At 38.4% G+C, this 27,891-nt stretch overlaps 1 long non-coding RNA gene across 1 annotated transcript in view; it reads right to left on the reverse strand.

Annotated features, from left to right (window-relative positions):
* Window positions 1-25,289, reverse strand: part of LOC136840621 (uncharacterized) — a 125,319-nt gene extending 100,030 nt beyond the window's left edge. Inside the window, exons 1-3 of the long non-coding RNA XR_010853667.1 lie at window positions 24,993-25,289; window positions 7,466-7,596; window positions 6,597-7,298 (exon numbers count right to left, since the gene is read on the reverse strand). This is a non-coding gene — a long non-coding RNA (uncharacterized lncRNA). The remainder of the gene's footprint in view (window positions 1-6,596; window positions 7,299-7,465; window positions 7,597-24,992) is intronic.
* Between the last annotated feature and the right edge of the window lie 2,602 nt (window positions 25,290-27,891).

Here is a 27,891-nt window from a genome sequence, read left to right on the forward strand (position 1 = left end):
AAGACCCAAGCCTTCTGACAATGGCTCGATACCTTGAATTGTGTGACATTCAAGGACTTGGTAAGCCAGGTTCAGCTCATGGACCTCCTCCATTATGCTCCTCCTCCCCTAGCTCTGCACCTAAATGAAAAACAACCAGCACTCTTTGCAGAGTGCTGATGGGTAGCTGACGACTCTGAGATGCACCACCCTACTCAGAGTACCTCTCACCGGTGCATTGCAGCCCCCGATCCATCCATCATGGACACAAGGCCCAAGAACGGATCCCCCCGCCTCCACCATACTGCACTCACTCCAAAAGGAAGGGGCAATTGGAATCCCAGTGCAAATCTAAAGGGGGAGACACTGCAACACCTCCTTCTGATCAATCCATGCAACATCATCATGCTTCCCCAGCTCCTAAAAAGGATTTCAGCAAAATCTACTGCAGTGCCTGCGAGGTCCATGGGCACTCTGTCCTCTGGAAGAATTGCCCTATCAAATCAGCTACAACTGCCATTGCACTGGCAGTTACCAATCATCCTTCATTAGGCCCTCCAGCAGAGGGACCTATACTTGTGGCATCTCCTCAAGGCAGCTACCCAGCATGCCAGGTCAGGGTATTTGAAAATACTGGCGGGCAAATCTCCCTGATACAGGAAGACAAGGTCCCTTATGGGGCTAAAATTGAAAAACATAACCTCACCACCATCAAGAGTATCAATCGTGTAAAACTGATTCTTCCAACAGTTTGCTTAAGGGTCACCAGGCCCCACAGAATCAAGCTTTGCACCATCGCAGTAGCCAATTTCCTTCCTGGAGGATATGACCTCCTCCTGGGACAGGACTCTGTCCCCACCTACCTCAAGACAATGCCAGGGTCCTCACCCGGAACAGTCTCCACAAGGCGCAAATAGCCCTCACATACTTGCCTCAAATTCCCTGCCAGTGCCACTTGAGCGCCCTGATCAGTGCCACGCTCCATCTGTCTCGAACATTGAGTCAATTCCATATTTAATTCCTGTGCCTGGTCCTGCCTTAGTGCCAGTGCCAGAGCACACCACGGATCCCCCTTCAGGAGATCCCAGTCCGGATCACCTCTCTTCTCCTGGCTTAGCCCCGCTACCAGTGTCGGTAAGAGAGCCGACCCCAAGGTTACTAGGGTCCCTTCTGGACCACCCTGACCACAGCGAAAGCTCATCCCCTGCCACAGCCTCACAAACTGTGCCTGAGTTGATCATTACAACCTGCGAACCTCTTGCATCCTCTCTTTCCCAGTCTGCGAAGGATAAGATTCTGGTGGACAATTCTCCAGGATCATAGCTGGTCGCCGAAATCAAGGAACTGTGACTGCAAATGGTAGAAATTGTTGGCACCACCCTTGCTTCAGTTGTCACAGCAGCTGGAGTAGGTGGCACTCCAGCGCTTTCCCCACGCTCGGTTCCACCTACTCCTCCTACAACATTAAACCATCAGGCTAAGAGAAATTCAAGGAAGAAAGGTCAGCAGCATTGAGCATCCAGGTAGCCCACTAGAGCCACTGAGCTCCACTGGCACTCATGCCCATATGGCACAGTGCCCCACTTTCATTGAGTAATTTGGCACCCCAGCCAGAGCAGGATGCCAGGTTACTTCTTTTACTGTCACTCTTTGTAACATTGCAACATTTTCTTCTTGTAATTTTAATCACAAACTCATTTTATGCCTTGTAACAACTCACCTTTTACTTGCATCACTCTTGTATTTTGCATCATACTCTGCCCAGTGCAGATTGCCAACCGCCAGATCTCCTGACCCTACGAGTCATTGAATTTCCTCTCCATGCAATTGCTTGGATGGCAAACTTAAACCTGGGCAAAGGGGAAATTAGTTGTATATCACAGAGCCACTAGGCCCTTATGACAATAGTGCCTCACCTGGCACAATGCCACCACCTCAGCAAGGTACCATGGCACTCAACAACTGAGTCATCACACCAATATATTAAAGGTTTTTTGTCTTGTATGAAATTGTACCCATCTCACATACCAGGGGCATAAATAGCCTCACACCTGCATTGCTCCATTTGTATCTTGTCAAACTGAGGGGGTTGTAGGTACTATAATTGCTTCACATTCTTGTCCTTGTCATGAGCCACTAAGCAAAGTTAAGCGTGCATTGTATAACTTGCATGTATCCTGTATTACTTTAAGTGCATGTTATTACAGTATTAAGTTGGGAAATAGTATACTTAAATAAGGCACAATTCCAATGTTAGTACTAAGCATTCCATTTAGTAATAGCTCACTTTAAGGAACTGTGCTAGACTAACTTTAGGGACACTTAATCTAACTAATCTTGGCCTTAAGCAAATCATCTAATAATTATAACTCTTGAAGTCCCACCTATCACAAGTAAATGAGCACAACCACCTAGTCCTAGTAGTAAGGCTTATTTAAGTTGTGCCATCGCCCTAACAAACTCTAAAACCTTAACTACAAAGGACACTCAAACTAGCCCTCCTCCAACAAGAAGTGTGGGTTTGTTGGGGCGCTACCTTAAGTTATGGTTAGGTTTACTGTTTTATTTTATGTTGAAGGGCAAGGGAGGATTTATTAAATTAACATAGCCTAATTAACGTCAACCTCAGTAGCCCTCATTTTGCACAGTTTCCGACCCGATTAAGGGGCAGAAACTGATGCTTAAAGGGTCTTATGGATTCTGGTCCACTGAGCTCGCCTTTTAAGCTTTCCTTTTAAAAAGGGCAAAGAGGCCGCGTGCATCTTGAAATGCGCGCCAAGAGACGAAACCGGAAAATGAGAAAGAACCATAGGTCCATCTCCCTAACAGATGTTATTTGAGAATCCTAATGTTATTCTACTCTTATCCTTCTCAATACTATCCCCAAAGGTCACAGTACTGTTTCTGTGCAGGACCGTCCACTAACCAATGTTATCTCTCTGCTTGCTATAGGAGAGCTGTTTGTGCAACCCTGCCACATGGCCCCAACTTGGATCCTAACACTCTTACCGAAGCCTACAAGGGCCTACTTAATTGTGCCACAGATATATTTGCTACTCTTTCATACCCCTGTTCATATTGGTTATTTGTTAAACCTTCTAACTACACCCCCGGTTAATCGTTCTCTATTGTATACTTCCATCCAAGTAAAGTAATCATCTCGTGGGCATAAGGTATTGCAACCCAGTAAGTAGGTTACACAGTAAACTTGCACCTTATCTTTAAATATGTACGACCATGAGTAGGCTTCAAGATCAAATCCAGAGTTTCATTAATTCCATGTGTTATCTGCCCCTCCAGTCTGTAACAATATATATATATATATATATATATATATATATATATATATATATATATATATATATATATATATATATATATATATATACACACACACACAAACACAAGCTGAATATAATTAATGACAGCATCCTGTTTATCATGAACAGTAAAAAGATAAGTGAAGGGCAGTTCAGGCGAGAGGTAAGAAGAGGACTCCTTGAGGGTTTTATGCCCAGGAGACAAATCAGACAAAAAGTCACCATGATGGTGGAGAATGCACGTATTACTAAACGCCAATTCATTAGGCAGTTTTAGGGCAAAAAATATCATTCTAACTTTGTTGTTTTCTCTATCTCCCTTGACCAATGTCTCAAAACGGGTAAAGGGAAGTGCAAAAGAAGGCAGACCTCCTGCAAGCAGTCCCTAAAGTATCTGCATTGTGTGCGCGCATCCATGTTTTGATATTTTTTACACTTCAAAATAAAAAAAAATGTGACTACTAAGAATATTGAAGGATATTCTTTTGGTTTAACAAAATTTAATGTAATATTTGAGTTTAGTTGGTAGAATTGTGTTTAACTGAGATTTTTAAATATATTTACACTGACATTTTTCTGAATAATTTCTTTGTACTTACATTTAAGTATATGTCATCATGTTAGTAAAATATAATTATTATGAGCCTATTCCATTGCAAATAAGCGTTGCAAGAAGATTTTTTAAAATTTAGATAAATTTTTCAAAAACAAAATTTTTTCATTTTTAATAAAAAAAAATGGTCAATAAATGCCATAAAAACCCATTTTAAAGGAAAATATAGCCATATCTAGTGAGAAAATTGCCTTCGTATCTTCATAAAGTACATTATAAGGAAAAATTATCCCTGATTCTATTTGGGTAAAACAACGCAAGTTACCAATATCCTCCAGGGCCTCTCTATCTAAAGGGTTATGAGTGCCAAAAGATATTCGCGCAAAAAAGGAAGTTTGTACCAGGGAGGTGCAAGATTATCCAGTATATGTAGTCAAATGATGAAATACGAGGCGGCAGGGTGGAGCAGAGCCAATAAACTCTGACCAAGGCTTTAATGTAGTTTGTGAATCGATCGAAGAAACAGAAGACACATACCGTGATATATATATATATATATATATATATATATATATATATATATATATATATATATATATATATATATATATATATATATATTAAAATATATGTATATATAGACATGTATGCATGTGTATATCTAATGTATGCATACACGTGTATACACATAAATATAAACATCTATCTATCTATCTATATATATATATATATATATATATATATATATATATATATATATATATACATATATATATATATATATATATATATATATATATATATATATATATATATATATATATATATATATATATATATATATATATATATATTTAGCTTATATAAGTATACATAATTATGTATATAAACATATATATATATATATAGTATATATAAATATATATAATATAAATACATTTCATCAAACATGAAATAAATGCACTATAAATAACCATTGTAGAATATATCTTACTACAGACTTTTTGGAGTCACGCACACGAATGAATATTTTGCTCGAGGAAATAATAAGGAAACAGAGATGACTAAGTTTAATTTGTGAGAGATAATAAGCAAAGGTGGGAGTGAAATGCTCCATTCTCCAAAACCTGCAACTGTACTGTTAGAACTTGATTATATTTCCTCCAAAAGCTTCCGAAAACCAAAGGCTGACATGTGAAAATAAAAATAGATAAGTGTAAAATAGAAAAGAGAAAATGCGACCTTGGAAAATAGGAAAGGTAAATAACGTTTGAGGACAAGTCTTCAGTCCGCAAGTTACATACCATAAAATTTTCGTCAAAATCGTAGGAAGAACAGTCTCAAAATTATTTTACCTTCAAAATAACTAGTTTTGAAAAACACAAATAGAAAAACAATCATCATGGGAAAGGTACCCACTTTCCAAGCTTCTTCAGTCTGAGAAAAATAATGTTTAAACTGACTTGAAGAACTGGACATGGTAAAAATATATCTGTGGAAAATAATCCTTACTACCAAGGGAATTGCCGACCAAAATAGAAGAAATACAGATTGTGCAGATACAGTTCAGGCTACTCAGTAAAATATCTATCACATTTTCCGGGATCTAGAGAAAATATTCTAAAATTCTCACCTCTACACTTACTTGTCACCTTAAAAGAGACCAAAGTAAAAAGGATTAAGGGAAAATAACAGGACACGGCAAGGACACCTGCCTACCAAGTTCCCTTAAAGCAATAGAAACTGGGGACAACGAAGAATAATAATAAAACCCCAGCCAAAAACAAAGCCCTACACAATAGTCTTGTGTAGTCGACAAGCAATGATATTAACAAAATTCCAACTCAACTCTGTTCTGACAATGAGAAGTTCCTGTGTAACTGTCCTCTGGTGTAATTAATAAACCAGATCCATGAATTATCACATATTTATAAGTTATAAATTTTAACAAATATCTTGTCTGTCAAACTAATTCCAAGGGTAATTGCGGCGTCTTGCAGGTTATAGGACTAAATGATTTACGGCACTCTAAAGGGAGTGAATAACCCCACCCTTTAAAAGGTGCAGTTTCACCCTTAAATACTCGTACTTGTATTGTAGAGCCTGACATTATGTACATCCTGACATTAATTATATAACTATAATACTTGCTGAAAATTTGAGAGAAAATACTGAAACTTTGTATTCTGGATTTTATTGTAACTTGGAAAAACAGGTCATGTCATAAGATATCTCGGGTATGTCTTCAAAATCGGGGAAAAAAAAAAAATTGCCCGCTACCGAGATAATGGCCCAAGGAAAAAAATGAGACTGTAATCACCCTTAACTCCCAGTTACATTTATGCACCAAGCTTCACTAAGCAGAGTGACATAAAACGTTGAAAATTAAAATTTCAGCTTTTAAACTGACCTGTGACTTTTAAATAATAATCAAAATAAACATATTTTGCAGATACAATCGCTAACCCTAAAGGTACCGATTTGTGACCTTAAAATATATGCTTACGTCAGAAATACGTTGGAGAAATAACTCACCTTTAAAAGTACCAAACTATCAAAATGGTAAAAAAAAAAAAAAAAAAACAGTAATATACAAGGTTGATTGGCCTTTATATAAAATACCATCAAAAGAAAAATTCTATGACCAAAAATACCAAAAACCTTGTATTTTAGAAATGTTACCACCCCTAAGAATAATGAAATTTACATCGCAAATCAAAAAAAAAAACAAGCAAACCACTTACCAAATTTGAGATGATTTGCAGCAGGATTTTTGCACAATATATCACAACTTCACGAAACGTAATCGACGGCAGTACCTCTACACTCCCCCCTGTACACACCCAAATAAAACTTTGAAACGCGCGAAACTGCACTTGCTAATCACAATGTTTTCTTTCAGGCAAAAGCTATAGTATCTCATGACCTTCAGTTCTCGGGCGCTGGAGATTTCGTACTTTGTTAATACCCTTCTTACATTTATCATTTTTCTTGAATTATCTTTCGGGCTCAACACAAATTTTATGTAAGTCTGATGAATAAAAATTCGTGAAACAAAGACCTCAGTTTTCTTTTAAGTGTTACGGGTGAGCTTGATTGACTTAGATAATCACCGGAAATCAAGCAATATGCAAAAGTTCCTCAAAGTTCTGAACGATAAATATCCTCCCAAGGCGAGCAACATCGTACGCTGAACACACTATCTTGAAGTTAAATCATTATTCAGCCATGGAAGTTACGTTGAAGTCCACCTCTATCCTGTGTTAACTCTGTTCAGAATACTAATGCACGACGTTGCGCTTCGCGCTCGTCATTTGTTTATGTATGTTTGTCAGTTTTTTTTTTTTATTTCTGCCTTTGATTTCTCCTGCCACACTAGTCTACACGATCAACATCCTGAATGTTTCTCCTTCTACGACGGACTTGTGGCCGATAACGGCTCAGATCTGAAAAAAAAAATTGAAATCAGTTATACTATAAAATGGGAGCTACTATCATTTAATTTGAGTGCATTGGTATGAGGAATGTTATTTAAGAAACAAAAATAAACTACGGTATTTATTATCACCTTGACAAAAAAGCTGTCTCAAAAATACTATACTAAGCTTTTTACCAGGCCATCATCAACAAAGGAGGTTCCAGAGCCATCTGACATAAAAGCGCAAGGCGAGGTGCGGGGCCTAAAACCATAGGCATTCAGTGTCTACAATTTCCTCAACTCCTTCAAACTTCTTGCCGTGGAATCTACAAAAGGAGAGAAGGGCATTCTCAGAAAAAGTCCAAAGATAAACGGATGGAAGAGAAATAGACACAATAGCTTCAGGTGAATTAGGCCGCGTCCAAACGACCATACAGCGTCCGGCAGACTTGGCCTGTTCCCAGACGAATTCTGAGCAGTCAAAGACTGGCTGTAGAAGAGAAAATTGTCCGTTGCCAAGACTCGTCGCTCCCGTCCGCCGTACACTTCGCCGAAGTGTATGTAGAGGGCACCGGACTGTCTGGAGTGAGTAACGTAAACTGCTGCCAGGCATACGAACGTGGCAAGGGCTGATGCAAAGAAAATCATAAAAAAATAATGTTTATATTGCTAAAGTAATGTATATATAATACATAAAAATATTGACTGGAATGTACAGAGAACGTGAACATGAGAATTATATTGACCACTAGAATCAAATATAACTTGACATCCATGGAAATATATTCTTATTGTTTTCTATTCTAAATGTGTATATATATACGTATATATATACACACTTTTATTTTATGTATATATATATATATATATATATATATATATATATATATATATAAATATATGTGTGTGTGTGTGTGTGTGTGTGTGTGTATACTGTTTATATATGGATGGATAGATAGATAGATAGATAGATACACGTTACATAAAAGTGTGTATATATATATATATATATATATATATATATATATATATATATATATATATATATATATATATATATATATATATATATAATATACAAGTAGGGCTCAATTTACGAATATGCATATATACATGAGTAAACGCATTTACAGAAACATGTACTCGTAAATTTATATATAACGAGAGTCAGTGAGTCTGGGTAGCGCCAAGAGCTAAGATTACGATGAATCCACGACATAGCGAGCTTGGTTCTCTCACATCGGCAAAACTTCCCTTAAGAGTTCCTGGAAGCCCAGTTGCTCCTGCATTCTGGCAAGAAATGAAGGAGAAAAAGGTGGAAAATTACTCTTCTCTACCTTCCTTCCTCCTTATCGTCATCGTTTTTCTTCCTGACAAACTCCCTATCTCTAGGAAGCTCCATTAATCATTGTAACGCTGGCTCTCTCTCTCTCTCTCTCTCTCTCTCTCTCTCTCTCTCTCTCTCTCTCTCTCTCTCTCTCTCTCTCTCTTGGCGTCAGCAAAACTGATAACTTGGTAATACGGTATTTTCAAATTAAAAGACATTCCAGTGTTTGCTTGTTGGGTCTTGGAAAAGATACGAAGATAAAAAAAAATGGAAAAGTACACGACAATAAGTTCCATACATCACGACTTTTCCTACAGAGGAAAAGCAATGAAAGAAAACGTTTCACGCATCAGTAGAAGCATGAGGCAAAAGACTTCTGGGGAAGGATTTTGACACCATTTTCGATCACTAAGCCCGGGATTTTGCTCAAAACCATGTTCCGTATTCTGTATCAACGAAGACAAAAGCGTTAAAATAAATACGATGGCAAAAACTTCTTTGTAATCGTCTCTCAACCAAATAACGGCATTGCAATGTATCAGTACATAACAAGCAAAACCAGTTATGCGGACACAGCATGAATAATATGCAAAATACAATGAAGACATTCACCTGACTCACGCCTGAACAATCAGTAAAGAAATACATACAAAACCGCCTACAAATAACGGTGAAAATACTACCTTAACATAATATCGTAGAAATCGAATCTAGGAAATATATTCAAATACACAGGAGCCAAAGACGGTTAAGCTTTGTAACAAAGTGGTTTAATTTTAGAAATTGTTGATATCGTTCACTGTCGTACATTTCTTCAATTGCTCAAAATACCGGTATTCTGAACAAACTCCTCAAGATTTTTGAGTCTCGTCTACTCTGAAAGTAGTATTTTACTCTGCTATGGCTCAAGTGCTGTTCCCGTTTTCTGTTAAGTCTTCTTCGTTTTAACGTGCGTTTTTCCCATTTTTATATGGGGTAAGCACGATGCCTTCTTTTGAAGGACTTTGATTTGGCGGTGGGGTAGGCCGTAGACCCGATCGGCTGCCCTGCCTGACATCGCTTAAACCCCGGTAAAGGATGTGTACATGTATTGTACCAAATCCCCTGCTCCCTTTCCCCCAGCAGCGAGAGAACTGGGCAGTTAGGACGACAGTTCAAGACGTGTGAGGTGTCTTATGTTTCTGACCCAAACTCTTGTTGGACAAAACCCGAGTTCAATTAAACTTCCTTTCGTTTCCCAAATCTAAGCATAAATCTTTGGCACCGTTAGTCAGTTTTGATCTGCAAGGGACCAGAAAAGATGCAGAGAGTGTTGGATTGTCTAGCCAGTGGTGGTCAAAAGGTTGGTTTGGTTATTAATACTGTAGTGGAAAAACTGAAATCATGAATTTGAATATTGAAAATGCACTGGATTATCTAATTGAAGGCATGGTTGTAAAGCAAGTGGATAAGCTTAAATATTTAAGTACTTATTTAGATAAGGATAGTCCTCAGAGCACAGAATTTATGGAATGATTGAAAAAGGCTCATCAGGCAATGGGAATCTGTTACAATATTAAGATTTATTGTGCTCTATGTATGTTGTATATCATATATGTATCAATTGTAAATGCTCAATAAAAAAGTAGAAGCGCCCTCCGCTTCACACTTTATAAACATTGACTGGCGTCTCACTGGATGCACCTTTTCTTATATCCCATGACATCGCTGTAATTAAGTATCACCACATGGTGTCAGGTGCAAGGACAACGGACGCAAAGGTATTCTATTATGACTTACAATAAGCATCGGTGAAATTCTAATTAAAGTAACCGTCACTTAACCCAACCTAGGCTATCCCAGAAGATGACATGGCTGCAGAAATTTTAGGCACATCTGACAAGTTTTCACTCTCAGGCGATACTGAACAGAAAAAGCACTTTTTCAAGCAGAAATTTAACTTATATATCCTAGCAGCAGGTTTGAATAATGAAACTAATGATGTAAGTGTTGCTCTATCGCTTACTTTAGGAGGGGATGAGCTCCTGAGGATTTACAATACCCGAGACTTTGGGCCACCAACCACTGATACTAATGGTGTCACTGTAAAGTCCCCGCTCAATGGGTTTTCTATAGAGAACCTCCCATTTTCTACAGTGCCTTTCCCACGAACTTAGGTCACGCTAAATAGCCATATTTTATCTATGTAAAATTGTATCTGTTACTTATTCATTTGTGCCTGTTCATGTTGTACATGTGTCAGAACATTATTGTGTCCATTCTTGTAATTTTATTTTTACATGTTATTTGTATTTACCTGTCCTGTTTCGCACTGAGAACAACTGACCTCAGGTCACCTGTATCCTATTGTATGTCTTCGTATGACGTCCGCACGCCGCATTACAGCGGCCTGCTCTCTCAATAAAATAGCAGTACATGTCCTCCTGCTCTCTTCTTTAGCACCTCTCACATCACCACTGACCCCTCAAAAGTGTTAGATACTGTGATTTCAAAGTTTGATTGCTACTTTGCATCCAGAAACCTAATAATTGCTGCACGATATAGGTTTAGAAGTTGCAAGCAGGATCCTGGTGAATCACTAGACACATACATGACTAGGCTAAAAACATAGGTGAAGAACTGCGATTATGTTACTGAAAGAGATGATGCCCTCTGAGACCATTTGGTGTTTGGCTGCACTAAAGATAGGCATAGGGAGAAAAATTTACGTGAAGAAACACTTGGTTTAGCAGATGCTCTATTGATTTGTCAGTCACTTGAATCATCCAAGAAGCAGATGTCCATTATCTGTACTGAACATGAGGACGCCACAGCTATCAACTGAGTGCAAAAGACTGCCAGCAAGTCTAGGTTTAGTGATCAAAAGGAACGGAAAACTGATAGGCCTGCAACCAAAGTCAAGTCAGTGGACAGATGCCGTTATTGTGGTAACAAGTCACATCTGGGACATTAGGAAGTGTCCAGCATATGGGAAGACCTGCGGTTACTGCAAGAGGAACCGCTGCATACAAGTAAAGAAAGTTTCAGGTAAACGTTCAGTGGCCGGTAAGTTGCATGCTGTTAATGATGACGTTACTGATGAGGCAGCTAATGAAAGTGATTCGTCAAAGGAGTACATAACGAAAGTAAATTTTAAAGGCAAATCCAAGCCCATGCCTAAGTGTATATTTACACTAATGCAGATTGCTGACAACAGCATAAAGTTTCAAGTTGACTGCAGCGCAAGTGTCAACGTCATACCATTTCGGTATGTTTCTAATTGTTGCCTTGACCCTTATGATACCCAACTGCAAATGCGGAACACCAGTACAATAAATCCAGTTGGCAAATGTAGACTAAGCAGAATTTGTAGTTGTAGAGCAAGATTTTTTGCTTCTGTGAGGCAGGCGAGCTTTAGAACAGATGGGGTTGATTTCCATTAATTTTGAGAACATTTGTTCCATTACAGATGTATTTTCTGATTATGCTGATGGTTTTGCTGATGGTCTTGGTGAACTACCAGGCAATATTAATTTAACTATAGCTGAAAATGTCAAACCAGTAACAATTTCCAGTTATCTAGTACCTATTAGCTTGAAGACAAAAGTCAAACAAGACTTAGAAAAGCAAAAGGTCATCCAAAGGGTAGAGGAGCCCACTCCATGGGTAAGCAGGATGGTGATTGCATCAAAGAAAACAGGGGATATTAAGCTATGTATTGCACTAGTGCAGATTGGTGATAACACCGTAAAGTTTCAAGTTGATTGGGGTGCAAGTGTCAACGTCATACCATTTCAATATGTTTCTAATTGTTGCCTTGACCCTTATGATGCCCATCTGCAAATGTGGAACTCTAGTAAAATAAATCCAGTTGGCAAATGTAGAATAAGCATTAAGAACTGCAAAAATAGAAAAGATACTCAGTTGAATTTGTAGAGCAAGATTTTATGCCTCTGTGAGGCAGGTGAGCTTCAGAACAGGTGGGGTTGATTTCTGTTAATTGTGAAAAATGTGTTCCATTACAGATGTATTTTCTGATTATGCTGATGGTTTTGGTGAACTACAAGGCAATATTCATTTAACTATCGATGAAAATGTTAAACCAGTAGCAATTTCCAGTTGTCATGTACCTATTAGCATTAAGACAAAAGTCAAACAAAAGTTGTTAGACTTAAAAAGGCAAAAGGTCATCCAAAGGGTAGAGGAGCCCACTCCATGGGTAAGCAGGATGGTGGTTGCATCAAAGAAAACAGGGGATGTTACACTATGTATTGACCCCCCAGCAACTGAATAAAGGTCTTGAAAGAGAATTGCACCCTCTTCCCATTACGGATGATATTCTGCCTGAACTATGTCAAAGTATTTTCAAGCTTTGAGGTACATAATGATATTGGCATTGTACATTAGATCATGAATCCAGCATGCTAACAACGTTTCAAACACCTTTTGGGAGATTTCGTTGGCTACGGTTACCATTTGGTCTTGCAATAAGTAGCGAGATTTAAAAAAAAAAAAAAAAAAGCTTCAACTTGCTCTTGATGATTTACCTAGTGTTATATGTATAGCAGATGATGTTCTTATTTATGGTAATAGAGAATCTGAGAAGGATGCTGTGATGGACCATGAATGCAAGTTGAAACTGCTATTTGATCGCTGTCACAAGCATGGAATAAAATTGAATAAAGATAAGGTAGATCTATGCATATCTGAGGTAACTTTTCTTGGTCATAAAGTTAATGCTCATGGTTTAAAAGGAGATCCTTCTAAGATTGAGTCCATTGTAAAGATGCCTGCCCCAACCAACATTGTTGAAGCGCTCAGGTTGAACGGGATGGTTAACTATTTGGCAAAATTTCTGCCGAACCTTTCAGATGTAATGGACCCAATAAGACATTTAACAAAGAAAGATGTTACAGTATATGGGAATGGAAGGAAGAACAAAAGCTAGCATTTAAAAAAGTAAAAGACCCCTGTTCTCTCTTATTTTAACCCATCTCTCTTGAAATTCAATATGATGCAATTCAATCTGGACTTGGTGCAGCGCTGCTACAAGATGGAAAAAGATATGCTAGCTGTTGTCTTTGCCTTAAAGAAATTTCATCAGTATACACATGGTCGCAGGACTAAAGCGTTCTCGGACCAGAAACCTCTTATGTCCATTGTTAACAAACCTTTGAACAGAGCTCCTAAGAGGTTACAGGGGATGCTTTTAAACACACAGCAATATGACACTGAGCTAGAGTACACACCTGGTAAAGAAATGTATGCTGCTGACTTATTATCTATATCTTACCTACCAATTAATGAAGGTGGTAGTGATTTTGAAGCCATTAACATGGTCCCATACTTACCCATTAGAGAGGAATGATTAAACAAAATTCGTGAAGCTACCAGGCAGGATGAAACTTTGAAACAGTTGCCTGATGTAATTATGTATGGGTAGCCAGAGACAAAGGATCAGAGACAAAGGATCAAATATCAACAAGTATGATTACATATTTCTTTGCTAGGGATGAGTTTACTATGCAGGATGGCTTAATCTTTAAAGCTGGGCGCATAGTTGTACCCTTCAATTTGCATATGGAAATAAAAGGAGGCTGTACACTCGTCTCACACAGGTGTAGAAGGATGCTTACGCAGAGCAGGAGAGTGCATATTTTGGACATCAATGAATGCTGAATTAAAAGATTTTATATCTAGATGTGAAATTTGCAATAAATATCAAATTGTTCAACAAAAAGAGAGCCTCATGTCTCATGAATTAAGTGAAAGGCCATGGGAAAAAGTGGGTGTAGACTTCTTTGAGCTCAGGGGACAGCCTTTCAGAGTAACTGTTGATAATTATAGTAATTTTTCGGAAGTTGACAAGTTAGAAAATACCAAAACACCCGGTGTGATTCTTAAATTGAAGCCACACCTTGCAAGGTACAGGTCCCTTTCAGTACTTGTGACTCTGGTTCTCAGTTCACTCAAACAGACTTTCAAAAGTTTACAAAGGAATGGGATATTGAACACTGAACAACAAGCCCTAAGCATTCACAATCCAATGGATTAGCAGAATCTACAGTCAAAATGGCCAAGATATTGATTGATAAGGCAATAGATAGTGGTAAACATCCATATTTAGCCATGCTTAATAACAGAAACACACCAACTCAAGGTACTGATTTTAGTCCAGTACAACGCAGCTTAGGCAGGCGTTTGCAAACACACACACACACACTACTTCCAACTTCTTTAAATTTATTAAAACCTAGGATAACCAGTACAGAACATGTGAAGCAAAACAAGAGGTATTGTAACCTTAGAAGTTCAATGTACTATAAAAGAAGCAGTAAGGATCTAGATCCATTAAATGAAGGTGATGTGATAAGGATTAAACCTACTGTAATGGACAAAAAGAGTTGGGACAAGGGTACTGTAGTAGAACATCTGGATGAAAGGTCATATAATGTTTCATCTGATAATGGTATAATAAGACGTAACAGGGTACATTTGAGGAAAACCAATGAGTGATCATGTCAACAGCAATGAGCATGCCACTGTAAATAGAGATGATAATGAGATTGTGTGTGAAAATAACTAAAGTAATGTTAATGAGAATTCTGTATTGACTGAAAATAACATAGATGTACCTTATAAACCTCAGTCTAACAAGAAAGAGTTAGAGTGTGATACACAGTTGACTATAAGTATGAGAAGTACCAGATGTAAATTGCCTGCAAAATTTGACGATTTTGTAGTAACCATTGCAGTTTTGTTCTGTGGAATAGCATAACCGTATTCTCTATGTATACAAATATGTTCTTTTCTATCTTTAAAACTCTTGTGTACAAATATATATGTATTCTTTTTTTTATTTAAAACACTGAGGATGTTACAATATTAAGATTTATTGTGCTCTATGTGTCATATATCAGGTCTTTGCATCAATTGTAAATGCTCAATAAAGAAGAAGCAGCATCCTCTGCTTCATGCTTTGTAAACACTGACCAGCATCTCACTGGATGCATTGTTTTCTTTTATCCCATGACATCGCTGTAATTAAGTATCATCACAGAATGCTTAAAAATATTTGGAATAAGAAGCAATTTTTCTGTGCATACAAAAATCAAAATTTATCAGGTAATAGTTATGAGTATTTTGATTTATGGGCATGAGACATGGTACAGTACAGTAACTTCCGATAATAAGTTCTTAGCATTTGAGAATAAGGCGCTCAGAAGAATATTAGGAATTGATTGGAGGGATAGGATATCAAATAACAGAATTACAAAAGTAACAGGGGTGCAGCCAGTCGATGGGTATGTTAGGTTCTCACGCTGGAAGTGGCTAGGCCATGTGTATAAAAGACAGGGAATAGTACGAGATACACCAGGGTGGTGGGTTGCCCTTGGCAGAAGAGGTAGAAGTACAGTAGACCAAAGGAGACGTGGTTGAGGACATTGACGCGGGAAGCAGGAGATGAGTGTTGGGGAGATCTTAAGGAGTTAGCCCAGGACAGAATGTGGTCGCATGAGTTCATCGAGGCCCTATGCATCCCCATGGGTGCCACAGGAAATGATTGCTTGATTGTTGTCATGTATAACATGGCCTACAAAAATGAGGGTGATGTAGACCAAGCAGACATCCTATCAACAAACATATATAAATATACATACATATCTACATATGCATGCCAAAACACTACATATTTATTACTCTTGCATTAATTGGGCTGTAGGACTAAGAACTAAATACCGCAATCAAAGGTACTTTTGCCTCACAATTAGGCAAAATTTCCTCACCTAATAGAGAATTTTTCATTTCCTAGGTTCAACAACTTGAAACTGCAAGTTGAACAGAAGGTGGTGAAAAATGTATATCATATGCAAGTCCTAACCCAGTTCCAAGCAGCTTTAAAACTGGAAAAAGATGCAGTGGCATCCAAAAGCTAGCATAAAAGGCTCACTCTACAAACACAGTTGCGATCACAAAACACTGCTCGAGTTAGGAGCAGAGTTAAAAACACAAAACAGTTTCTGTTTTCTTCAACTCATAATCCATTTTCCAAAGGTCCACTTCATGATAATGCAGCTACCAAAATCAGTGTAACTTGTTACTCATTTTAACAGGAGCTGAGGTATGAGTAAACTAAAGGGGGCCAGTTAACAGAATCATCCTTGGCAAAAGTAAGTGAAAACAGAACAATGCAAGCTATTCACCACTTAAATACTAAAGGGGAATCAACCAAATCACAGTTGAAAACCTAGTCTAAACAGGGGACCACATCAGTAAAGATGTCACGGGATGCCGGTAGTAAGCAAGAGGATTCTTGCATGACGTCATCACAAAAGCGAAGTCGACAGATGAAGCAAGGTCCTTGTGGCCTTGGGCAAAGACGTCTGCATGAGTGGAGAAGGAGAGGGTTCCTGCATGACGTCACCTTGTAACCTTGACAACTGTGGTGTGGCCTGCCAGGATGGGGAAAGAAAAGGTTTCTTGCATGATGTCATCACGTAACTGTGAAGGTGTAAGGCCCTCCAAGCGCTCACCATCCAAAACAACAAAACATGACCCACCACAGAACGTCAGGTTTCCCCAGAAAACACAAATTGATGACTGATGGCTGAATCAGTGATTTTTATGTATTTTCAGGAGCTACAGTATTTTATTTATAAAACAAAAATCAACCACGAATGTAAAACATGTCAAGCTTTTGAGTCACATGTATTAGAAAACTTTTCTCATGTTGGACAAAGAATTATTAGGTATTTTTCAGGAGTGAGAAAACACAACTGAACATAAAATTATGCCCTTCTTGTTCTAATGTCCTACACTACTTTTCCGCTCACAGAAACCAATGTCTTGTGAGAATTCTGTGATAATAAATTAGTTAGTAGCTGACCATGTCTCTGTCTACACTCGCATCCTAAACTGGTGACCACCAAGATGACCAATCCCACCAATTCTCCCAACGGCAACACCGCAACTGCATCCATCCACCCCTCCCCCCCAAACCCTTTAATGACACACAACCCAGAGGCCTGGTTCTTTAGGGCAGAAACGATCTTCAGGTCAAAAAAGATCACGTTGTCGTCACGAAAAGCTGATGCCATCCTCAAATTCCCACCCAACGATGTCTTCAAACAAATAGCAGAGTGGGTAGCCAAGCCAGACACCTCCATCACATATGAGACTTTGAAGGCACAAATAAGGTCATCCTTCAGCATGCTCCCAGCCCTCAGCTAGAAAATTCCTAGATAACGTCTACATGTATTTCCAACGGCTAATAACAATCCCTGCCACAGATGACCAATCAGAGACGACGCTGAACTTAGTGCGCGAAGACCTCCTGACGAAGTTGCCGTGCAAAACAGTAGCTGAAATTCCCAACTCATCCACCATGCCCCTCGAGGAATTTCTCACAATGGTAAATGTGGTTCATCTGGCCCAGACATCATCAGAGCCTACTCAACCACCTGTAGCAGCAGCCACCACACAACCACAACCACTAAGTTACAAAGAGATAGACACTGAGCCAGATTTCCCTGCTTCTCCCATATACCGAACCCAAAACTACAAGAGGGAAAACAAACCGCTGCCAAATCAGAAAATATAGCCCGACACGCGACATAAACAGAGGATCAAAAAAGAATGACCAACGGGCCTACACTTCTTCCACTGGAGATTTGGGAGCGAGGCCAGAAAATATGAACAAGGCAGTATGCTATCAAAAACACGCAGTAGGGCCGCTGCTCAATCAACTAACTGTCAGCGACAGCCAGACTGGTTGCCTCATAAGGGGGAACGAGTCTGCCTTTTGCTCTCTTTCTTCCAGGAAAAGGCAAAAACACTCTACAGTACGTGTTTCTATATGACGAAATGTTCGATACACAATTCCTCATCGATACGGGCGCATGTAAGTCGTTCATCCCAGTCAACCAGAATGAACAACTAAAACCAGCTCCCAACACTCTCCATGTGTCTACCCCCAATAGCTCCCTGCTAAAAATTTATGGAACCAAAAGTATGAAAGTATCATTCAACGGCAAACCACCCAGTCGGATATTCATCACAGCATACAAAGGGATCCCGACAAAGATCCAAGCTGTTACCGAGTTCCCAAGGCCAAGAAACATTAAATCACTTCAAGAGTTTGGTGGCATGATCGATTATTACCACTATTTTATACCCAACCTGGCTAAAATCATGTCCACTTTATATGAATGTTTAAAAGGAAAAAGTGGCTTTTCAAGAAGCCAAAAAAACTCTTGGTTCTGCTGCTACACTAATGTTTCCTGTCTCCCATAGGTCCCTTACACCGACCGCAGATGCAAGTAGCACAGCGATGGGCAGGGTACTTGAGCAAGCTACTGACAATGGTCGTCACCCAGTGGCATTCTTCAGCAAAAAGCTATCTCCAGTGGAACAGAAATAATCCACGCTCGACAGAGAGCTGCTGGCAGTCCACCGTGCCATCAGACATTTCAGGCGTATGCTTGAGGAACAGCAATTTGTGGTGCAAACGGACCTTCAGGACAACTATCGGCAATCTCAGAATTTTCCTGCACCATCAGGTACCTGAAGGGCTCCACCAACAATGTCGCAGATGCCTTTTTCAGAAACACTATTAACACCGTCCAGATCAGGATATCACATCCCGAGATTGCAGCAGCCCAGAAGGATGATGCTGACCTACAGCACCTCCAGTGGGAAAGTCCCACCCTTTCATGGAGGGATTTCACCATACATGACGGAGCGATGACCACTGCCTGCGAACAAGTACCGGACACCTTTGTCCCTATCTACCGCTGGCCTTGAGAAAGGATTTCAGTCTTACCCAAGATCTATCACACCCATCAGGCCACTCCACCACCCGTACCCTGACAACACAATACATTTGGTGGGCAATGAAGATGGACACTAAGAAATGGGCCAAACACCCAAGGTCATGAGGCACACAGAATCAGGGATAGGAGAATTCCGAACAACCAACCGCCGCCTCACCCATATTCATGTCGACATTGTAGGCCCACTACCCCGCCTCCGAGGAGTACAGATGCTTCTTCACCATTGTTGACCGAAATTCCAGATGGCCTGAGGCAACACCTGTCAAACAGCAGCCTGCAGAAAGTTAAGCGAAAGCTCTAACTAAATGGGTTGGCCAACAGAGTCCCTCAGTTCATCACCAGCGATAGGGGGGGGAATAGTTTCACGTCGGCCCTATGGGGCTCCCTCACCATCAGCAGATCTGACACGCGGCTCAGAACTACTAAGGAAAACGTAATATGTCTGAAATTCTAACACTACCAAGCACCTGCATCACCATACACTCTCCAAGGAGGTGTTACAGGAGTCAGCCTGTGTTGCCAACTTAGAGAAAAAAAAAGTGCTGTTTAGTGGATTTCACATTATCACAGTTGGCAACACTGGAGCCAACTAATGCAAGAGTTAAACCACAGAACTCATCCGGCCGGAGCTGTGCAGCAGCTCAGAGCTGAACCCGAACTGGAAAATGGTGAGAGAGTTGTTAAGGGGCACAGAACCTCGGCCCCATGACAAACCTTGGTTCCCTGTCAAAGGAGACAACCAATTGATGTAGGGCAATCCAGAGGGCAGGCTACAGACAGAAGCGAAGGCTTCAACTTCTTTCTCATGGGGGAAATTGAAGAAGGTTGAAAACTGGGGTGAGGGAAATTTTGGCCCTAATATTTCAAGCAAAAACCTAACTACTAAAAGAATATATGTCCATTATTACTATTATTATTTTTCTCCTGAACCACCCAGGGAGTAAAAGAAGGCAGAGCCGAATGAGAGAGAGGAATTATCCTAGGCTATCAGGTAGGCTAAAGGAGAAGGAGAAGCAACACTGGGAAACAAAAGGAAAAAACCAAGTAGGCTGCTGGTGTGCCCTAATTGTCTACATAAACTATTGGCCTCTAACATCTTCCAATACTTCACAAAATTTACATCTTCTCATCAAAACACTCATAATGTACATATCAAGAAAACCACATTTGAGCCTGCGCAGCTAGCCTAATATAGTCTACATTGTTATCGGCAAAACCTAAACAAACTCTTTCCTATACGCCTAATGCTTTCATCTCCGCTTGTTGTAGATGACAAGGCAAAAACAGAAAACAAGCACAATACCATACAAGAGACATTAGCCAGAAATCATCCAAATTTTCTAAAGCTGATCAAGACCATACGTTTAACACTACGCCATGAAGAAATATTACAGAATATAAACATTCCAGCACCATCTGGTAGGAACAGGTGAATACAAAGACAGTAATAGTGAATCAGCCAAGTGTATTTTAATTTTTTTTAATGCTGATAACACCAAAAGGTGTGAAGATAATGCTGACTTTAACAGCTGGTAAGATTCGCTCAAAATAATATATATTTATATAATTTAGAAACACTGGACCCTCTTAAAGCCTAAAATTTTGCAGGGCCACAATAGGAAAATGGGCTTCTTGGGAGGGGGGAAAATACAGTTGATATAAGATTGTATTCAACCTAACCAAACATTGGGGGCTTGTCCCTGACTTAGCTGTGGGGGATCTTCAACCCCTGGAACCCTCACATAACCTAACCTTGAGAACTGTACGTTACTATGTAAAGAGTTCCAAATAAACCTAGCTTTGGCTATCAAACCTAGCCTGGGGAACAAGGTCCTTACCTGGACATGAGGGCTTTATCTACTCTTGACTTCTATGTAACCTAACCTAGGGTACTGTTAATTAAAATAAAAAAGGTTGTAACCTAACCTGGATGGGTAAGGGGGAGGGAAGAACTGGCTTTGCCAACCTGGACTCCCCCACCTAGCCTAGCCTATGGCACTGTGGATAAATAGGAATAGCCCTGGGTTGCAAATGAACCCAACCACACCCACTCAAATATAGCCTAAACTTCCCCATAATGTAACCTAAGGCGCTGTAAAATAAAATTATGAATCACCCTAACCTAACCTAAACTATGGTGCTGGATCCTTACCTGGCCGAGGAATGGGGAGGAAGGGCTGGCTTTGTCACCCTGGATTCCCCAACTTAGCCTGGTGCACAGTGAGTTTTCATAACAGGGTTGTGAGCTAACTTAAAGATGCTTAAACTAGCTTCTATGGTGCCCAGTCCTTACCTGGCCCCCTAACTAACAACCTATAATCGGTTTCATTTCATACGTTCACCCTTAGGTGAAGATGTGGCACATGCAAATGGTTTGCACTGATTGGCTAACAATTGTTTCCAATACAGTTGGCTTCTTATGATAAATATTAAACAATTTCTTCAATAACATATTTGAATGCTAATATATACAAATAACCCTGCTCTTTTTTTTTTTTACATAAATCACAAGGATACCCATTTTTATCGATATACAACACCGGTACGCAGAAGACGAGCTTGCGTTAAACAGTACTCATCAAACATAACGAACGATGCGATGCGCTACCAATAATTATGATGTATCTCTATATAGGCCAAGCCTCACGTACGCCTATGCTCACAGAGTGTTCAAACCACGATTGTCTTATAATTCAAACTTTACTCTATATACAGTTTCACTGTATGTATATAAAAATAACGTTATTCTGATACTAAAGTAATATCTATGTCCAAAAACAGAAAAAAATAACCTTTAGCATAGTTTACCGCTTGAGCATGAAGCATGGACCAATGAAGCTAGACCTATGCTACTGATTCGCGAGATATTTTATTTTACTGCCTTTGTTCTAAGCACACATTCATTCAGTTTCATTCAGAATCACTTTTTAATTATAGCCTTTATTTATTCATTCTGTACAAGCACCGTTCCATTACCCAACAATTAATAAAAAAAAATATGCATATTTATACTAGCCTTTTATGTCGTAAGTATGTCATCAACACTGTTCTAAGGATAACGGGAACTCACAACGGGATTTCAAACTTACTACATCAAGTGCGGCAGTGGCTGTCCATTCATCGCCACAGGCCACGAAGCCTCATATACGCTGTTTAGAACATTAAGTAATTTCCATGCAAGAAATTATTAAAATTCCTTCTATTCACATTCGCATAACAAGATGTCTTTTTATGATAGCTACAGTAAGATAAAAAAAAATATTTAAAGCCCTGAGTCGTGTGTTGTTATAAGCTCGTCATTCGTGAACTTGTTATATTATCGATCTAATTCGGCAAGTTTATGATCTAAATAAGGTATGAGGGTTCTTTACATGTATGGGTTCTTTGCATATATATACATTCAGAAACATTACTGAAGAAATTATTTGCATCTTTACTACATTAAGCCTACGAAATGGGAAGCATTGATTTTGGTAAATTGAGAGCTAACTGTACGCATTGCCACACCTACCTACCGGTGAGCGGACAGCTGTATTAAAATAGACTATGGGTTGTCAGGCCCTTCTAACCCAGTGTGTGATGTTACTTTAAGGACATTTAAAGCTTACTTTAAAAACCTTTAAAGACCTTTAAAGCAAACAGTAATATATAAACCATACTTAAAAATCCAGAATACATTTAAGTTTTCCAGTAAAAATTTACCAAAACTTAAAAAAATCTTTGCTTAGTAAGAATCAGAATCTACAGAATTATGCCATCATGGGGATGTTAGAACATATCCTCGTCATTTCACTCGCTTTGTATCTTCCCCACACGCAAAAACATTACTTAGCTTTATGGTCCCCCACAATTGTAAGATATCAGGGGGTACAGTACCTAACCTTATGTCATTGAAATGAATGTCAAACGTTAAAATACACAGGTACAAATTCATATCAGTTGCAATAATACAAAGAATAAGGGTAAAACTGTATGCACTGAAGGAGTCTTGGCAGCGAACGGAACCCCTTTTTTTTAAAACATGAATTTTAAACTTCCACTCAACTGGTGAAAATTAAAACAAATTACCAATCAGGCTTCCTCATTTGTCACGTTCCAAATACGCTAGCAATCCTTACACAACAGGGTTTTTATCCAGGAGTAATTAATAATTATTTTACTTTATTGGATACAGAAACCAAACCTTTATAACGTTTTATAATTAATTTAGTTATTGTCCTATTTCCCTAAAGGTTAGCGGCAGTTGGCCTTTATACGAGTTCCACGTAAATGTTGCCCTGAATGAATAGATGAGTTTAAAATGATTCTCGAGCAGAATATCTTCCCTTAATAATACGGCCACGTCGCTGAAAAAGGTGGTTAATAAAACAAATTATTTTCATTCTTCTCCATCATGAAAGGTCAGAACAAACATTCAAGGAAATAAAAATCGCATACTGCATTGCATCAAAGAAAGTAGTGAAACCTTGGTAAATATTATTTTACCGTGCCTGTGACAGCCACGGGCGAACTAAGGATCCCATAAAGAGATGACAACCAGAGTATATATATATATATATATATATATATATATATATATATATATATATATATATATATATATATATATATATATATATATATATATATATATATGTGTGTGTGTGTGTGTGTGTGTGTGTGTGAATGAGTATAATGGTAATGAATATATATATATATATATATATATATATATATATATATATATATATATATATATATATATATAGTATATATTATATATATATGTATATATATATATATATATATATATATATATATATATATATATATATATATATATATATATATATCGCAATTTCTTTGGGTAAATGTGAGGCGGTCGCGCGATAATATCTTATGTAAATATAATTTTTTGACTGAAAAATATATTAAAGGGTGTATATATAATGCAGTACGGGTGGGATATTTTGAGAAAACTACCAGAATAATGTGAAATTTACCGTCTTATGTTTATATTTTTTACTTTCATTCCCTACGGTATAGTACCAAACGCCCCGCAGACCTGCCGCCATGTTTAATAACAGCTCCTTGGGAATGATCATAAAAACTTATTAAAACGGTAAATTTCTCATTATCTTGTTAGAATTTGCAGGTTATTTCACTTATATTGCATTATATACATAAATTTTCTATATTTTTTTTCAAAAAACTATATTAATAAACGATACCTTCTGCGGCTATCTCCTTTACATTTACCTTTCTTTGACGTTAGGCCTTGGCTTTTACGTTAAGTCTAGCTTGTCGTTAGGGAACTGCACCAGTCTACATGACACTTGCTAATCATTCCACCTTCGTGGCGCAAATAGTCCATGTGTCTCAAACTCACCCATTATTGATAATTATTTTAATTCACAAAATTCATAACGGCAAAACTAATTCATGTTTTACTGGGGCTTGATAAAATTGTGGGTTGCAATGAACAGCCATCGTGCAAGGGACAGATTTTCACCATCTGCCTTACAAATGCAGCAGTTTATTCAATGCTAAACCCGATGATGGGTTAATTATTCACTGTGGTTATGCAAAGCCAAACTCTACTTACCTTTCCGGACGCCATGGCACTGGAATGATGACTTCGTAGTCCGGATTATAGTGTTAGAAGCGCCTTCACAGCATGCAACAGAGCTGCTAAACCGATATTTGATTTCACTTGTAGCAGGTATTGAGGCTTCGTACACTGAATTTGAACGCCTGAAGATGCTTTTACGAAATTTTCATATAAGACAAAAGACCTACTGCAATGATCATCAAGTTCAAACCACTGCTGCTATACGAAAAATGTAAACATGCAATCGTTGTAGGACTAGTCTTTTTCAAGTATAACCGTAGCATCCGCACTGTAGGTTATCCGTCTTCCTTGGCGCCAAGACTAAAATGAGTTGTGTGATAGCTATTAAACTATATCCGATTAGTAAAGTAGTTCCTAAGTTCCTGTCTTATTACATACCGTTTTAACGAATATTTTTTAATTCTTTGTTTATATCCTTATATTTAAAGTTTTTTTTAATATCGCTACTTTCCTACAGGTATTTTATGTATTATTGATAGATATGCGGACTCGTTCCCTATAAGATTTCTAGTATTCTTCCGCTGGGTGAGATTCGTTGGTAAAGTGAAGTGTCCTCACCACTATTAATTGTGCTTCTTAAAACCTGCTGTATAATCAAGGACAATATACATCCATACACTTCAGCAAGACTCATCTAAACATACAGCAATAAACACTAGTGTTTGACCGATCGTATCGTGAAACTGTGGCAGCTGCTGCTGAGCCACTTGTTCCTTAAGTGAGTGACGGCTTATTTCCATCCACCTCGTCACCTGCGCCGAGGATCTCGATGGCTTTCGAAGGTAATGTCATTCAATGCTTTTTTGTCAAAAGTTTGTAGTGCCTCTTTCAGTTATCTAGAAACAGTAGGCTAACGTTTTGCTAAATGAACTACTGAATCATCAGTTTGCGTAAGATGACTGCATGCTATATTTCGTCTGCGCTCAGCAGTAATTTTATATTCGTCATGCGAACCACTCAAGTCATTCCACAGAGAACGGTTGCCATCCAGTCAATATAGGCCTACATATTAAGCGCTGACGTAGTAGATCGGAGGTCTGCGGTTCAAATCTCAATGTGTAGGGTTAATGGTAACACATTTGTATGGATATAGCGGAGAATGGCGGGGTGTGTGTGGGAGGGTTTTGACTTTTGACGTATTGTTACAACCAGTTTCATTGCATCTGTCCACCCATGAAGATGTGGCGCTTGCGCATGTGCAGCTCGTGACAACGTTTCCGATATCGTTGGTTTATTGTGATAAAATAGTATATATATATATATATATATATATATATATATAATATAATATATTTATATATATATATATATATATATATATATATATATATATATATATATATATATATATATACATACATACATACATACATACAAAGAACCCGCTTACCGTAAACAAATCATAAACATGCCGATTACCGTCGATAATATAACAATATAAGCACACGAAAGACGATCATATATAAAATTGTTTACCCAGATCAAACAAACGGACAGTGGGCTTTCATATCTCACTGGTATAGCCCACAAACTGTTCAGATCACAAGAATTCCTTATTATTCAAACTTTATTCTGTGTGCAGTTTCATTCCAAAATAACTTTATTATGATACCAAAGTTATATCGACATCCTGAGACTGGAAAAATAACTGTTATTGATGTTGACCTCTGGAACATGAAGCATTGGCAAGCGAATGATAGGCCTATTCGTCAGGTACCTAACCTAATTTTACTGTCCTTCTTTTAAGAACGCTTTCATTTATTATCAGTCAAATTACTTTCTTATTGTAACATCTATTAATTTTTTTAAGCATCATTCCAATGCCTTACATTAAAATAATAAGTCTTTTGATGCCAAACTTATGTCGTCAACTCACAAAGGATGAAGGGAACTCAATAATGATTTCAAACTTTTGTTCGAAAACTTATTTGGTAAAATACTCCTGAAATTGCCCAAACACTGTGCTGTTATAATGATTTGAATACTCGAGAAAAATATATATAAATATGTAAAGTAGGCTATTCTGAAAAGAAAGCCGCAATACCATTGCCATGCACAATCTGAAATTTCCCGCCTTCCAATCAGAGTTTAGGTGGTTGCTCCTCGCACCTTCCCCAGAGAGCTTCGTAGGCAACATTATTTCATGCCATTTCGAATATCATCCTACCCTTGTAATTTTCATGCAAGAAATTAGTAAAATACATTTTAATCATACTCGCATACCCACTGTCTTTTATTTATTTATTACAGTGAGGTTAAACATAATTGTTTCATGTCGATTATTTGATACAAACTCGTCTTTCGTTTGCTTGCATTACTTTATTATTGAACCAAAGAAGCATGTTTAGTACCTATAGGCCTATAGGAAGGCGTGAGGATTCTTTGTATATAAAAGCATCCAGTTATAGTACTGAAGAAATAATTTGCATCTTTGTGACTTATGTGGTAACCGCTTGACCGATCTAGACAAAATTTGGCACATGGCCATCATTTGACCCAACTTATATATATAATAGGGTAGGTTTCAAATCCGTATCCCCTTCTCTTCCCCTTTCCCATCCCCTTCCCCCATTCCTCCTTCCCCCATTCCCCCTTCCTCCATTCCCCCTTCCCCTTTCCCTTCGTAACTTATGAAGTAACCGCTGGACCGTTCTAGACAAAATTTGGCACGTGGCCATCATTTGACCCAATTTAGATAATAAGGTAAGTTTCAGATCCGTACCCCATTCCCCTTCCCCATCCCCTGTCCCGCTTGCCTTTGTAACTTGTGTAGTAAGTAAACCCTACGGGTTTATCATACCTCATGTAAGGTACTTGGTACCATAGAGATATATTATTGAAAATGCTTTTCTTTCCCGCGATTAATAATTCT

Source organism: Macrobrachium rosenbergii, chromosome 8 (assembly GCF_040412425.1).
Source record: "Macrobrachium rosenbergii isolate ZJJX-2024 chromosome 8, ASM4041242v1, whole genome shotgun sequence".
In the NCBI taxonomy this organism is placed as follows: Eukaryota; Metazoa; Arthropoda; class Malacostraca; order Decapoda; family Palaemonidae; genus Macrobrachium; species Macrobrachium rosenbergii.